We start from the raw sequence: 13,884 nt of genomic DNA on the forward strand, positions 1-13,884 counted from the left end.
AAATAATCAATATTGTGCTGTGGTAGTCAGAATTTAAAGTTCCTGGCAACAGCGCAATGGATAAACAGTTATGCTGACACTTTTGTCAGATGAAGTTCTCACTGCAAACTTTAAGGTAAGACTGAATTAAATTGAAAATTAAATTAATTCATTAAAATTATTATTATTTCATTTAATGTGTGTCCCTTCATATCTGATAATAATTAACGTAAATGGAAATGGTGAACAAGCATAAATAAAGCAATTGTGCTGTGGAAAATGTCAAACTAGAGGCACTGTGAGCAATGAGCTCACTAAATGATACCCCCGCCTTCCATATGAATGTAATGAGAATGTCCAAGTTTAGTTGTGGGAAACCAAAATATGTTTTAGATCAAAAACTAAAAAAGGAGGTCACAATGGCAATGTGTTATAAAGATTCTGTGAAAGTATCATCAATTTCATTCAGTGGTATGAGTTGCGGATAAGAGATGGGTACCCCCAAGCGTAACATACCGACGGACGGACAGACATACCGATTACTATGAGGGTTGTTCGAAAAGTTCGTGGACTCCTGCCATATCTTTTTTATTTAACGTCATATGCTAATCAAATTTGGTAGAGTTATTTTAACAATAAATCCAAATGATTTGTATTATGAAAAATAAAATTATCGTGATTTATGTTACACCTTTCCAGAATTTAAAACTGCAAAAATCGGACAGCGTAGCACGTCAAAATTTAGTAATTCACAAACAACACACGAACAAGCTAATTCAGAGAATTCGTGTCCCCCGCTTAGGGGAAAAAGTCGGATCCCCCGACTGAATTTGTAGAATTATTAAATGTATACATGCATACTGAAGCAAATAAAATACATGTATGTCAATATGCATATAAAGATTTGATTGCTTATTCTTTATTATGTGTATAGAAGATTCTTTTTATATGGAATATTTATCACACTGTAATGATGATTTTATGAGTTTGTACAAGCCATACCTCATAATTTTTTTATTTCACATGCTGAATACTATCAAGTAGTAAAAAAAAAAAAGTATTTCGAAAAAAAAAGAATATGGATTGTCCGGGATTCGAACTCGGGACCTTTCACATGTGAAGCGAGAAACATACCACTAGACCACAAAACTGCTTTATACTGGTGAAAATTATATGCAAAAATGAAGTCACATACAAATATTTATATATTCATGTTCGATATTGTCAAAATTTAACACAATGCATAGTGTCTAATTTAACCTTTATTAAACAACTCTAATGTAATAAGAATATAAAGTCCGCCGAGAAACTCTCCTCATGCCCCTGTGCTAAAAATAGCGACATGTAATACAATAAATACTAATCTAAAAAACACTTTGAGAGGGGTGAGAGAGGTCCTAGGGAGTTTTGGTATAAAAATACATTGCAAAAGCTCAAAATCCTCTTGAAATATCACCCGGAAAGGATAGTGTTACACACAGATACAATGTATAAATTTACGACCTTGAACTTTGACCTTTTTACCTCAAAATATATAGGAATCCTCCTTTGGCCACAGGGAGTTGTTATGTAAAATTTCATTGCAATAGCTCAAAGGGTTCTCGAGATATCGCTCGGAAACGAAAGTGTAATAACAGACAAAATTTGCGAATTTATGACCTTGACCTTTGACCTGTTGACCCCAAAATCAATAGGGTTCTTTTTCAGTCCATAGGGAGTTGATATGCAAAATTTCATTGCGAAGGCGCAAAGGATTCTTGAGATATCATGTAGAAACGACAACGTTACAGACAGACAGAAAGACGGACGGACGGACAGGCGGACAGACTGACCCAAATTTAATATCCCCTACTTTTCAAGCGGGCAACAAAAATGTGACAATATCTGTAGACGTTTAAATTAAGAACTGTAATATTGATTAATATTCCAAATTATGGTTAAATAATCATATATTTGCTAAATAAAACAGGGATATATAAAAAATCCTTCATTTTCGAAAATCTAAAAAGAAAAATGAAGACCTAATAAAGGTATGTGTTTTCTGAAAATGGGGGGGGGGGGTAGGAATTGACTTCTCACCTATAAAATCTTTGAAAAGGAAAAAAAGGAGGGATAATTTTTAACTTTTATGAAATTATGTTGTTTTCAATACACAAGTAACTATAAAAACCGGAGAGGGGGGGGGGGGTAAACAGGAAAACATGTTTGATACTACCATTTCATCAAAATTTGTTCTAAACATATTTATGAAGCTTTAATTTCAACATTCAATTATCTTAGAACTCGCATAAGATTTTAGATGATATTAAATAACCAGGTACACTGCAAGACCAAGCTTTATGACTGGTCGAATGTCTTTATGTTCGAAATCATTTAAATTATAAATGTCGATGATAGGTAATAATTAAGTTTCTAGTATCATGCTCACTAATCAACGATTTTGGATGAGATCCTAGTTATTGGAATCTACAGAACTGGTAAACAAACAAAGGAAAGAATTTGTTACCTGTTTCTCCATGAAATAAAGAAAAGGAAAGAAATTGCAGTATCTCTTTCTCTTTCTCAATAAAGAAAGGAAAGAATGACATAACTGCTTGGGGAAAAATATGGTGAATTAAAGTTAATGTAAAGCTTCATAAAATGATTATTTCTTTCCATCATATAAATCCCCAAAGTCTTAACCGTGTATCCATTGAACAGATATGAAAATTAATCACTCTTTTTAAGGAAAATTAACTAAATATTGGAGGCATCGGGTCTTAAGATTTTTTGATTAACAATAGATAATCAGTATCACGCGTTTTTCGTCCATTGTTACATCTTCGCTAGCCAATGGTCGTATAAGAAACTCTTGGCTAGCAAAGATGCAACTGTAACGACTGCGTTTAAGCTGAACACGATTCGTAAAAGGAATGTGTCCGCCATTTTTGTTCGGATTCTCGCTATATCTAAAGTCCCTTATACATTGGGCTTGACTAAGACACTGTTCATTGTAATACAATGAAGCGCATTGAAGTGGTAAAATTTTCCGTTTTAATGGAATGTTTTCAGCTATCTTTAGAACGTTGGTTGTTATACAATGACACGCCCATTTCTTTAAAAGGGAAAAATCGGCCAAGTGGTTCATTCATTCATTGGTATTCTATATTTATAATAGCCCATCAAATGCACAGTCTACATAAACACAGAGTAAGCACGTGTTCGACAAATACATGTGTTATTGAAACTCCAATATACATGATAAATTCGTAATTATGTACGAATTTGATGCAATACGTGTTTTACAAAAGATGGAACTATCTAAATATCTCTTATAACTTTAAAAATCCCCATTTCGGTTTTACTCGTGTTGTTTGTCGCAACGAGTGGGGTGTCCCAAAACATTACGACAATTTTTTCTCGTTCGTTTCTAAAGAAATGGACGTGTCATTTTGTCATAATTGACGTTCAAAATATGACTCAGAACGTTTCATCTAAACGGAAAATTTTACCTCTTCAATGCGCTTCATTGTAACTTCGACACCGATGTACATGATGTAGTCGGACGTATGCTGTACAGCACTCGGTAATGACAAAAATAACTGATACATTGTACTTCGTCTAATGCAGGGAAGTAAGATACCAAAGAATCTTACAATAATAGTTGTACAGGTCAGTGCAGTATACAAACAAACACAGATACACGTAACTGCAACAAAATATACAATGAAGCGCATTGAAGTGGTAAAATTTTCCGTTCGAATGGAACGTTTTGAGCTATCTTTAGAACGCTTATTGTCATCTTATGACACGCCTATTTCTTTAGGAATGGATAAAACAGTCATTTTTTTTTCGAATACCTGTAGAACAGGTTTTCCATAAATATAATAGCCAATGAAATTAACAGTCTAATAAAAAACCGAGAAAACATGTGTTCGACGAAATATGTGTTATGGTAACTTCAAAAGACATGATAAGTTCAAAAATATGTGAACATATTTGTTGCAATTTGTATTTTACAGAAGCGGAGAGTCTCGAACTCTCTCTTCTAATTTTTTAAAAGCTCCATTTCAGTGTAACTCATATTGCTGAATGGGGTGTCCTAAAACATTACGACGAATACCCATTTCTTTCTCTTTTCTAAAACTATGGGTGTGTCATCTTCTTGTAATTGACGTTCAAAACATTACTCAGAATGATTCATCCAAACGTCAAATGGTTTATTCGAATACCTGTAACAGGTATTCCATAAATATAATATCCAATCAAATTGACGGTCTACATAAACACAGAGTAAGTACTTGTTTGAACAATACATATGTTATGGTAACTCTAATAAACATGATAAATTCATAATTATGTACACATTTGTTGCAATACGTGTTTTAAAGAATTCGATGCTGGAACTCTCTTAATCTCTCTTACATGTACAATGAAGCGCATTGAAGTGGTAAAATTTTTCGCTTGGATGAATCGTTCTGAGTCATATTTTGAACGTCAATTATAAAATAATGACACGCCCATATTCTTAGAAACGAGAAAGAAATATTCATCGTAATGTTTTAGGACACCGCACTCTTCGCGACATGCAACATAAGTTGCAATGAAATGGAGCTTTAAAAAATTTAGATAAGAGAGTTAGAGATTTTCCTATTCTGTAAAACACAAATTGCAACGAAAATGTACATATTTTTTACTTAATCGTGTCTATTGAAGTTACCACAACACATATTTCAGTCGAACACGTGTTTACTCGGTTTACTCGGTGTTTATTAACTTTATTTAGACCGTCAATTTGATTGGCTATTGTATTTATGGAAAACCTGGGGCCCGTTTCACAAAGCCTACTTAGGACTAAGTTTTGTCTTAGGAAAGAACTTTTTCCTAAGTTCATTACTTATCCGTTTCACTAACCTCGACTTATCTTAGGATATTCCTAAGTTATGTCGTAACTTTAGGACAGGTAAATCGATGACTTAGGAAGAAACTAAATATTGCGACTGCATATCCAAGATTTTTATGGAGAGAGAGGATGTCTTTGGTGAGAGAAATTCCAATGGACTACTAGTATATGAATGATTGTGTTTCCTACAGGTTAAAACTGCTTTACCTTGCATGGAATTATTAGGATTTCAATAACTAGCAAACATGTGTTAAAATTAGTCCAAGGTATAAAAAAAATGTCCGTTCACAAAAGTGGAGCTGGCGATATAGATGGTACACATGCTGGAATAATTCCCCATCATTTAAAGAGCACGCCTTTGTAAACATAAAAAGCACATGATTTGATCCACTATGATTTATACATGCATGTATACATTATGCTTGTATCTACATGTACATGTATATCTATATATTATTACTAGTATTTTATTCGATATTAGATTAGAATTTGAAAAATGATATTTTAAATAAATGGAAACGCTTGTTCGCTTTCTATAAGTACATGATTCTTGATGAACCCCCAACCAAGCTCAGGATATATACTGTTGATGTTTCTTTCAAGAATGGTTGCATCTAATCTCCTCTAGGGTGTTATTATTGAGGGGACACAAGCATAACGCAGTTTTGTTGTCTATGGTATTCTATACATCGGTAAAATTATTATAACCTCCCTCCTGTATAGCTATGCATGAGATAGCTATGCATAAGATTTAAATAGATTTCCTTTTTTAAACTTCTTTAAGTATTTCCATATCTGTAGTCGCGAATTTGAGATTTTTTCTGGCATGGCATTCTTATTTTATATACACTGAACCAAACTTTTAAGTGTTCACCTAACATTTTTGAAGTTTTAAAGAACAAATGCAAACAATAAATAATTTCTTTAATTCTCGGTTAATGATGCACATTCAAGTTCGGTGTTGCGTAAATTTCATGGAAGTATCTTGTGAGAATTTTAAGCAAAGTGTCTAGGAAATGATGTACCCTCAAAATGAAAATTCACACTAAAAAATCTCGATTGATTAAGACCCACTACTCGCTCTAATTACTACAAGACAATCTTTATTGTTGGATACCATGTACCCCTGAATAGGAGATTGACCCATTTTCTGCCACACCTACATGTACTGCATAGAACTTTCCAAACCATTGAAATGTGAGGAAAGGGGGGGGGGCTTTGACATTTCTTTTAAAATCCCAAATGTGTTCAATGGGATTCAGATCCGAGAATTTGACAGTGTATCGTCACACAAATGCCTTTTGGTCAATATCCTTGGGTGTTTAGCACGTAAGTGTGCAGCTTTAAGGATAATTCAGACTGCTTGAGCTGATATAAGACTGTCACGAGCACCGATTTCTTATCATCATCGTAAGATTGAAATGACATTTGTTTCAATGTTTTTAAGATTCTTTCAGGACACTTTAACACTCTTTTAACCTGCTGTGACGCGAAATTTTCTCCTCAGAAGATCAACGTCACTTCCGGTGTGGTTAAATTTTGTCAAAAACTTTCGAATTGTGATAAATTAGTGATAAAAAATTATCACAGCCTATAAAAAAATGTGTTTAAATGGGTTTTGATACTGTTTGATAATTTTTAAAAGTAATATCAAGTACAATTAAGCACTAAAATAAAAGTGAGTAAAACGTGGTGCAAAGATGGTGCAGATATCAACATTCCAACAACACTACATTCTCTCTCAATGGTTATTTTGCCAATGGTTCGTGTTTTTTGGTGAAACCAGTTTTTAAAATACCATAATGATCACAAAAAGATGCTTATTACACAAAACAAGTGCTGCAAAATACAGATTTATTGTTTTTAAGCTTCGTCACGGAACATTAGTTTTCATCGGTGATATTGAATTTTCTTTCTACAATTGTTGAGAAGACTCATTTGTTGTAATAATTTGAAAATATCATACCATTCTATAAAGTAGTTTTTAAATAAAGACATTTATTAAAGTGAACACTCAGAAGTTTTGTTAAGTGTATATGAGAAAGCTTTACACGGCCGAACAACTAACATGGGGTAGTCATTTTAAAATACTCTCACATGTGTTTGCTAAGAAGCAATCATTTTTGAATTTCATTTACAATACAAAAATCGTGTGCCCGGAAGGGAAGAGGGCATGAAACCGGAAGGGTGTGTCTCACACTGTGAGTGCTTAGTTCTAGCAGCATGCTTCGCAAAGTTAAAACATACTTCTGTCCAAGTCCTTTGAAAGTGGGGGTAATCCCCAATCCCCTCGCCTCTCCCTTTTTGAAGCTAAAAATATAATCCATACTGACATACTGAGAGTTGTAGAGAGAAGAGGTTATTTCATTGGTCCTTATAGTTAGAGGAGGAGATGGATTACCTGTCATTAGTAAGGCACAACTTAAGAAATGACTTAGGAAAAATTTAAGATAAGATTGTTTCGTGAAACAGCTGTGACAAATCTTAGGAACTTCCTAAGTTATAACTTAGGCATATCTTAAGTTATGTCTTACGATATATCTTAGGAAACGTTTGTGAAACAGGCCCCTGTTCGACAGGTATTCAAATAAACAAATGTACGGTTTTATCCATAATGATTTCTAAAGAAATGGGCATGTCATTGTTTGACAATCAACGTTCTAAATATAGCTCAAAACGTTTCATTCGAATGGAAAATTTTACCACTTCAATGCGCTTCATTGTATAACTTTAAAAATCTCCATTTCAGTGAAGCTCATGTTGCTTTTAGCAAAGAGTGGGGTGTCCTATAACATTACGACAAATATTTCTTGTTCGTTTCTAAAGAAATGCCATTTTGTAATAATTGACGTTCAAAACATAACTCAGAATGTTTCACCCAAACGGAAAATTTTACCACTTCAATGCGCTTCATTAAAGTTGTGTTATCTTTTTCATAATCATCATAATTATTATACAAAGTAGTATTCATTTTATTGAAATCAGACATTCAATCGATACAAAATGTTATGATCAACTGTTGGAACTTTTGCACGCTTGATTTAACAGAAGTGACACGCTGTTATTTGAATGATAAGTACCCCGGTATATATTTCCATTTCTAATTTTTTCTCTGTGATAACTGTTTGAAAGTTAGCTGAGTTGATTCTTGATAATTCTACCGGAATGGAAATTCGGTAGGTCGATAGGGCAGGAGCTAAGGAGGCCTAATTAAAAAGCTGTTAATCTCGTGCACATCTGTCTCTGTGTCTGACGCTAAGGTGGCCAAATATGGATGTAAATCTGGTGCGGCTGCCTTTGTGTTTGACATCAGTGTGCGAGGACTATTGAAACTGGCATGGGAGTCCTCGTGAAATTTAAATCTGTCTACATTTTTAAAATCTATATCTACAAATTTTATTTAACAATGAAATAGAAATATAAGGAATCACTGTCTAGTTAGTATAGTATGCCAGGGACATCAACGATAGTGGGAAACATGGGATAATTTATGCATAACGGGCTTCGCTATATTCGTAAAGATAACCCAAACTAATATTACGTAATTATTCTCGAGAGGCACATTTAACAACATACAAAACAATTAATGAACAAATCAAATATATAAATAAATATTTTTTAAAAATCAAATTAATAGAAATTTTAGTGCATTTGCTCACCAAAAGGATTCATTGATGTACAGTCTATGATAAATGATAAGAAAATATTGCCATCAAAATGAAGATTAACCACGTGCTAATACCCTGGATCTTTGTCACGTGATCATGCCCATGGTTTCTGTAGAGTACGTTATGCCACAGATACTTGTGGACAGGAACCCCCACCCCACCCCACCCTGGTAAAAATTGTTGGATATTTCTTCACAAATTATATTTATTACACTTATTTAGGCCATTCCAAGTTTTTTCTCTGTTTAGCGTCCACCCATATTTCAAAAACCTACCTACCTATTCGCAAAAAACACACTAGCCAAAACACAAAACACAGGATTAAAAGTAATAAAAATGATGCCCTTCAAATGATTTTATCTAACTAAACTGCTTTAATAGAAGAAATATCTATTCTTAAGTGAAAACAAGGGATTAAATGCTTAAAATACACCAAATATAACTTACTGTACAAAATTATTTGGGGAAATTAACAAAATTAAAAAAAAATTCGACTGAATTAATCAATTTCAGGACTCCTGATGTTGTGTGTTTTTTTTTCTGATATGGGGTTTCAAAAACCAAGGCGCACGCGGACGCTAAACATAGAAAAAACTTGGAATGGCCTTATTATGAAATAATATAAAAACGGGAAGAACTGCAAAAGTAATTATTCCATATCAAAATAGTTAAAAATACCCTACATTATAATGTCGTTAAAAAGTCGTTTATACAACATAAGAAAGTCGCCATAAAGAAATGAAAAGTCGTTATTACGAATTTATTTCATACTGGATAAAGCATTTGGGGGTAAAAGTCACTTGTTTCACTGATAAATTTTTAACACATAGTATATCAATATTATCCCTCAGTTAAGCCTATGCCACACCATTGATTTATATGATGAGAGAATAAATGGGGTTATGTAACTTAATTGTGTTGATTCAATGCATATTTTCCTGTTCAAAACGTGACTATTTTTGTATAGATCTTTACAATGAAGTGCATTGACGTAGTTAAATTTTCTGTTTGAATTGATCTCTGAGCTTTCTTCAGAACGTTGAGTCACATACCGACACGCCCATTTTCTTTCAGAAGAAAACCTAGGGCTCGTTTCTCAGAAAGTCGTAGATTTAGGCCTTAGTCATGCCAAAATTTAGACTGGCCTAAATTGCTTTCAGAAAACGGCGTGTAAGACTGGGCCTTACACTTTCTCCACTGATTGTTAAGCATGTGCAGATCGTATTTTATTATCGGCCACAGCATGGTTGTTTTAGAAAAAGCACCTTAGGGAAATGCATGAGGCGAAATTTTTTTTATTAGTTTATTAAAATATTTTTTTAAACTGATAAGATTAATTAAATCATGCGTATATTTTTAAAAAACTTGCTATAAAAAGAGTTTACAATAGGTACTCCCCAGCCTGGAAGTGTGTAAGATGTGAAAGGAAATCGTAATTGACTTTATCCTGTTTATTACATCGATGAATCCATTAATTTTGATGTGCAAATGCACTAAAATTTCCATTTATGTATATTTTTAAAAATTATTTCTTTGTTTTGAAGACAGTCTGAGATAAAAATGATTACTGTTTCAGCTTTGAATATCTTGTGTTTTCCTTGCATGGACGCTTTTAAAATTGTGAAAAAACTTCACATGCTAAATTTTGTTTGAGGCCGATTTGATGATTTGCATCAATTTTAGTTGTTTTGTTTGGAGACTGTAAGTACATGATAATGTGGCAGATCAAATTAATATCAAACTTATAATTAAACCAAAATACAGGTAGTAAAGAATGGAAAGCAAGAGCGCGCTTGCATGCATTTTCTCCCTACCATCTTTCAAACATATACATTATGCAAATCTTTATAAATACATGTATTTTCATGGTCAAAGCATAAATATAAAATAACTATTTTGTTATGCTCAGATGAATTTTAAAACTGAAATCTATATATAAAAACAGTGACGTAGCATCGTTGTTGAAAGTGGGGGGGGGGGGGGGGGGGGGAGGCCATACAGAAAAAAGAAACTTTCGCGAATAAACGCAAAACTTTAGCGATATAACGCGTAATTTAAGCTATATAACGCGAAACTTTCGCGTAATAACGCTTAAAGTATGACACTCGTGAAAGAACTATATGCGGTATATTGCATATATTTGCCCCCACAAAAGTCAAATATTGGAAACTTCCTGAAATGTGCTGAATTCAATAATTGTATGAGAAATATAAACTAACAGAAAATATTATAGTGTCAAAGCAGTGTATTCACAATTTTTGTTTTTATGACGTCACAAACTAGTCCGATTTTATATCCTTTTTCACAAAGAGGACAAAATGGACAAAATTTCAACAATTTTAGCTTTAAAATTTATAGAGCACAAGTTTGTTCAGGAACAATATTGACATATTTCATTGACATTATCATTCTACACAATATATCAAAATATTGATCCTGAACACACATGCGCTCGGTGACTTTTACTCAAAATATCGACGAAATATGTACATTTTTCTGTAAAATTCATTAAAAAAACTTAAATTTACGTCATGTTTGTGACGTCATTATGTAAATATGGCGTCATTACTTATGAAAAATATTCAGTGGTTTGAAGTCAGCATATACTCCCCTGTTTAAGAACTTAATTAAATATATCTCCATCAAAGTTTAATATGGGGGCAAATATTGGTTATTGCCGAATAAAGTTCTTTGTTAAATCAAGAAGGATTTTTTGAGAAGGATATTTTGGATAAGTAATCATATAGTGTGACTCAAAATCGCAGAGGAAACAGGGGGTCAGTGTGCATCTTACCGATCTACGGTACAATTAAGTTGACCTTTTTGCACTGAAACTTTAACTTTTGGTAAATTACTTTAACCTTTATCATCATATTTTATCAGATGTAACCATGGCAATAAATATAGTTTTATTTTACTCCAAATAGTTTGAGTAATATTTATCATTAAACAAATCTTGCAAATAAATACGCGTAAATTATTGTGTTACCCTTTTGCATTTAAAAATAACATATTTTGGGTATTAAAAAACTAAATATGCAATAAAACATTTTCTTAAATCAAACTTTTTATAACTTAAGTGTTGATCAGTCACAAGTTTCAAGTACTTTAAAATAATGAAAGAAAAAGTTGGTGTCAGTGATGTTAATTTTGAAATATTGGTCAAAATGTGTGATTTTCAGGCAAAAAATGGTATAAATTTTATCTAGACTTGTTTGACATATCTTCATTTTTTTGCAAAATTTGTTGAAGGAAGGTGTAAAACTTGTTCTAAAAATATAAATTAAGACATATATTAAATATTCATAGTAATATCATAGTGAAAAATATTCTCCGAGTAAAAGTAGGTGTGGCTAAAGTTCCAAGCTTTTAAATTCAATAAATCTGCAGATTTACAAAATTATCTGCTAAATATCCTTCCACCACAAGAAATAGTTCCTCATAAATCTTGCTGCTTTCTGGCTTTTTGCGCAGTCTTTTCGTTGAATGTTAAAACATTAACATTGTTGAATTTAATTATGTTATAGAAATTGAATATTAATAAATAGTTTTGAAGCAAGAGGATCTGCTTAAACTTTTCTAAAAAGCTGACGAGTGACATACCTTAACATTTGCGAATAATTTTATTTCACTTGTAACACGTCATTTGATTGGTTAAACGGTATTATCCATTTTGTATAACTTAATTTGTAAACGTCACAACGATTTACGTCAAAAACGCTTGACGTTAAGTTTCAAATATGCTATACACAAAGCCTTTTTTCGAAGGAAAAAAATGGAAAAATTGTCTCATTGTCTATATTGAAATTAAGTTATAAGGAATGAAGCTTATTTAAACTTTTGTTATACGAACATAACTTGGGGCAGTTTATACTTTTTTTATAAACCGCTTCGCGGTTTATAAAGCGTTAATTGCCCCAAGTTATGTTATATCGTATAACAAAAGATGAAATAAACTTCATTCATTTAATTAACGCGAAACCTACGCGTTATACCGCCAAAAAAGAAAAAAGGAGAATATAGAAAGAAAGAAAATTGCTCAAAAACGAAAGTCCCATTTCGGGGGGGGGGGGGGGTGTTTCAACATCTTTTAGTAACAAATTGTACTCATACAATACTCCATTACCCTTTTTTGACTTTACCGTAACATAAAGTGGGGGAAGGGGGGCGTACAGCAATTCAGTAACATTTTGCAATTGAAAAAAAAGATATGTATGGCTGCTCCCCCTCCTCCAGAATTCGATATACAATTGTACGTTGTACATTTATACCAGTTGATGAACATAGCATAATTGGAATAAAGTTTAAAATCAAATTACCTTTGAATATACGTAAGACATATATTATGTTAAATATAAATACAAACTCCTCCGAGGTCAAGGGTCCTACTTCTTGATATTCAATGAAAGGTCTTGTCACAAGGTTTAGATATGTGAGGTATGAAAGCCCAACCCGTAACGCTTCAAAAGTTATGGTAAAGGTTTGTTTTTTAAAGTAGGTCAAACTCCAAGGTCAAGGCCAGAGGGTCAAAATACTTGGTATCCAATGAAAGGTCTTCTAACAAGAATTACATATGTGAAGTATGAAAGCCCTAGCCCTTACCGTTCGAAATTAATGGCCAAGGCTAAAGTTTTTTTTTCATCAGTATGGCAATTTCCAAGGTCAAGGTAAAGAAAGGTCAAAGTTATTGGTAATCCATGAAAGGTCTTTCCTGAAAAAATACATGTGTGAAACATGAAAGTCCTAGTATCTACCTTTCAAAAGTTATGGCCAAAGCAAAAGTTAAAAATTTTTGTGAAAAAGTGGTTCAAAGTCCAAAGTCAAAAGGTCAAATTTGGTTGTCCCTAAAGAGAGGTCTTGTCACAAGCAATACACATGTGAGATGTGAAAGTCATTGTTCCACTAAATTAAAAGTTAAGGGCAAGGTTAAAGTTTTTGTGACGGATGGACAGTCAGACTGACAGACGGACAAACGAATGAAATTTCTCTCTTTCGCGAAAGCGGGGGACAAAAATGTATGAAATTTTTCTTTGCCAAATGATAGCTTACAGCTGAAGAAATCATACCTAAAACAATTAAGTTATATCTGACAGTTAATTTGTTGACCCCAAGCCTCCTTAAAGTGATTTTTTTTTTGCTGACTTACAACTCTATTAAAGATTGTCTTATGTCTTAAAATAATGGCAACCTTCATTGTTTTGCTATCATCAGTTAATTTAATCTAAATTCAGTGGAAATAAATGCAGTTTTACCACCTTGAACCCATAAAAGTATGAGGATGGATATACCTTATTTTAACTCAGAAGGTGCTCGTGGGTATTAAGTTTGTAGTCTTTGAATTGATTTTCGAAAGAA

This window comes from Saccostrea cucullata, unplaced genomic scaffold (assembly GCF_032062105.1).
Source record: "Saccostrea cucullata isolate Sc308-1 unplaced genomic scaffold, CSIRO_AGI_Scuc_v1 ctg1895, whole genome shotgun sequence".
In the NCBI taxonomy this organism is placed as follows: domain Eukaryota; kingdom Metazoa; phylum Mollusca; class Bivalvia; order Ostreida; family Ostreidae; genus Saccostrea; species Saccostrea cuccullata.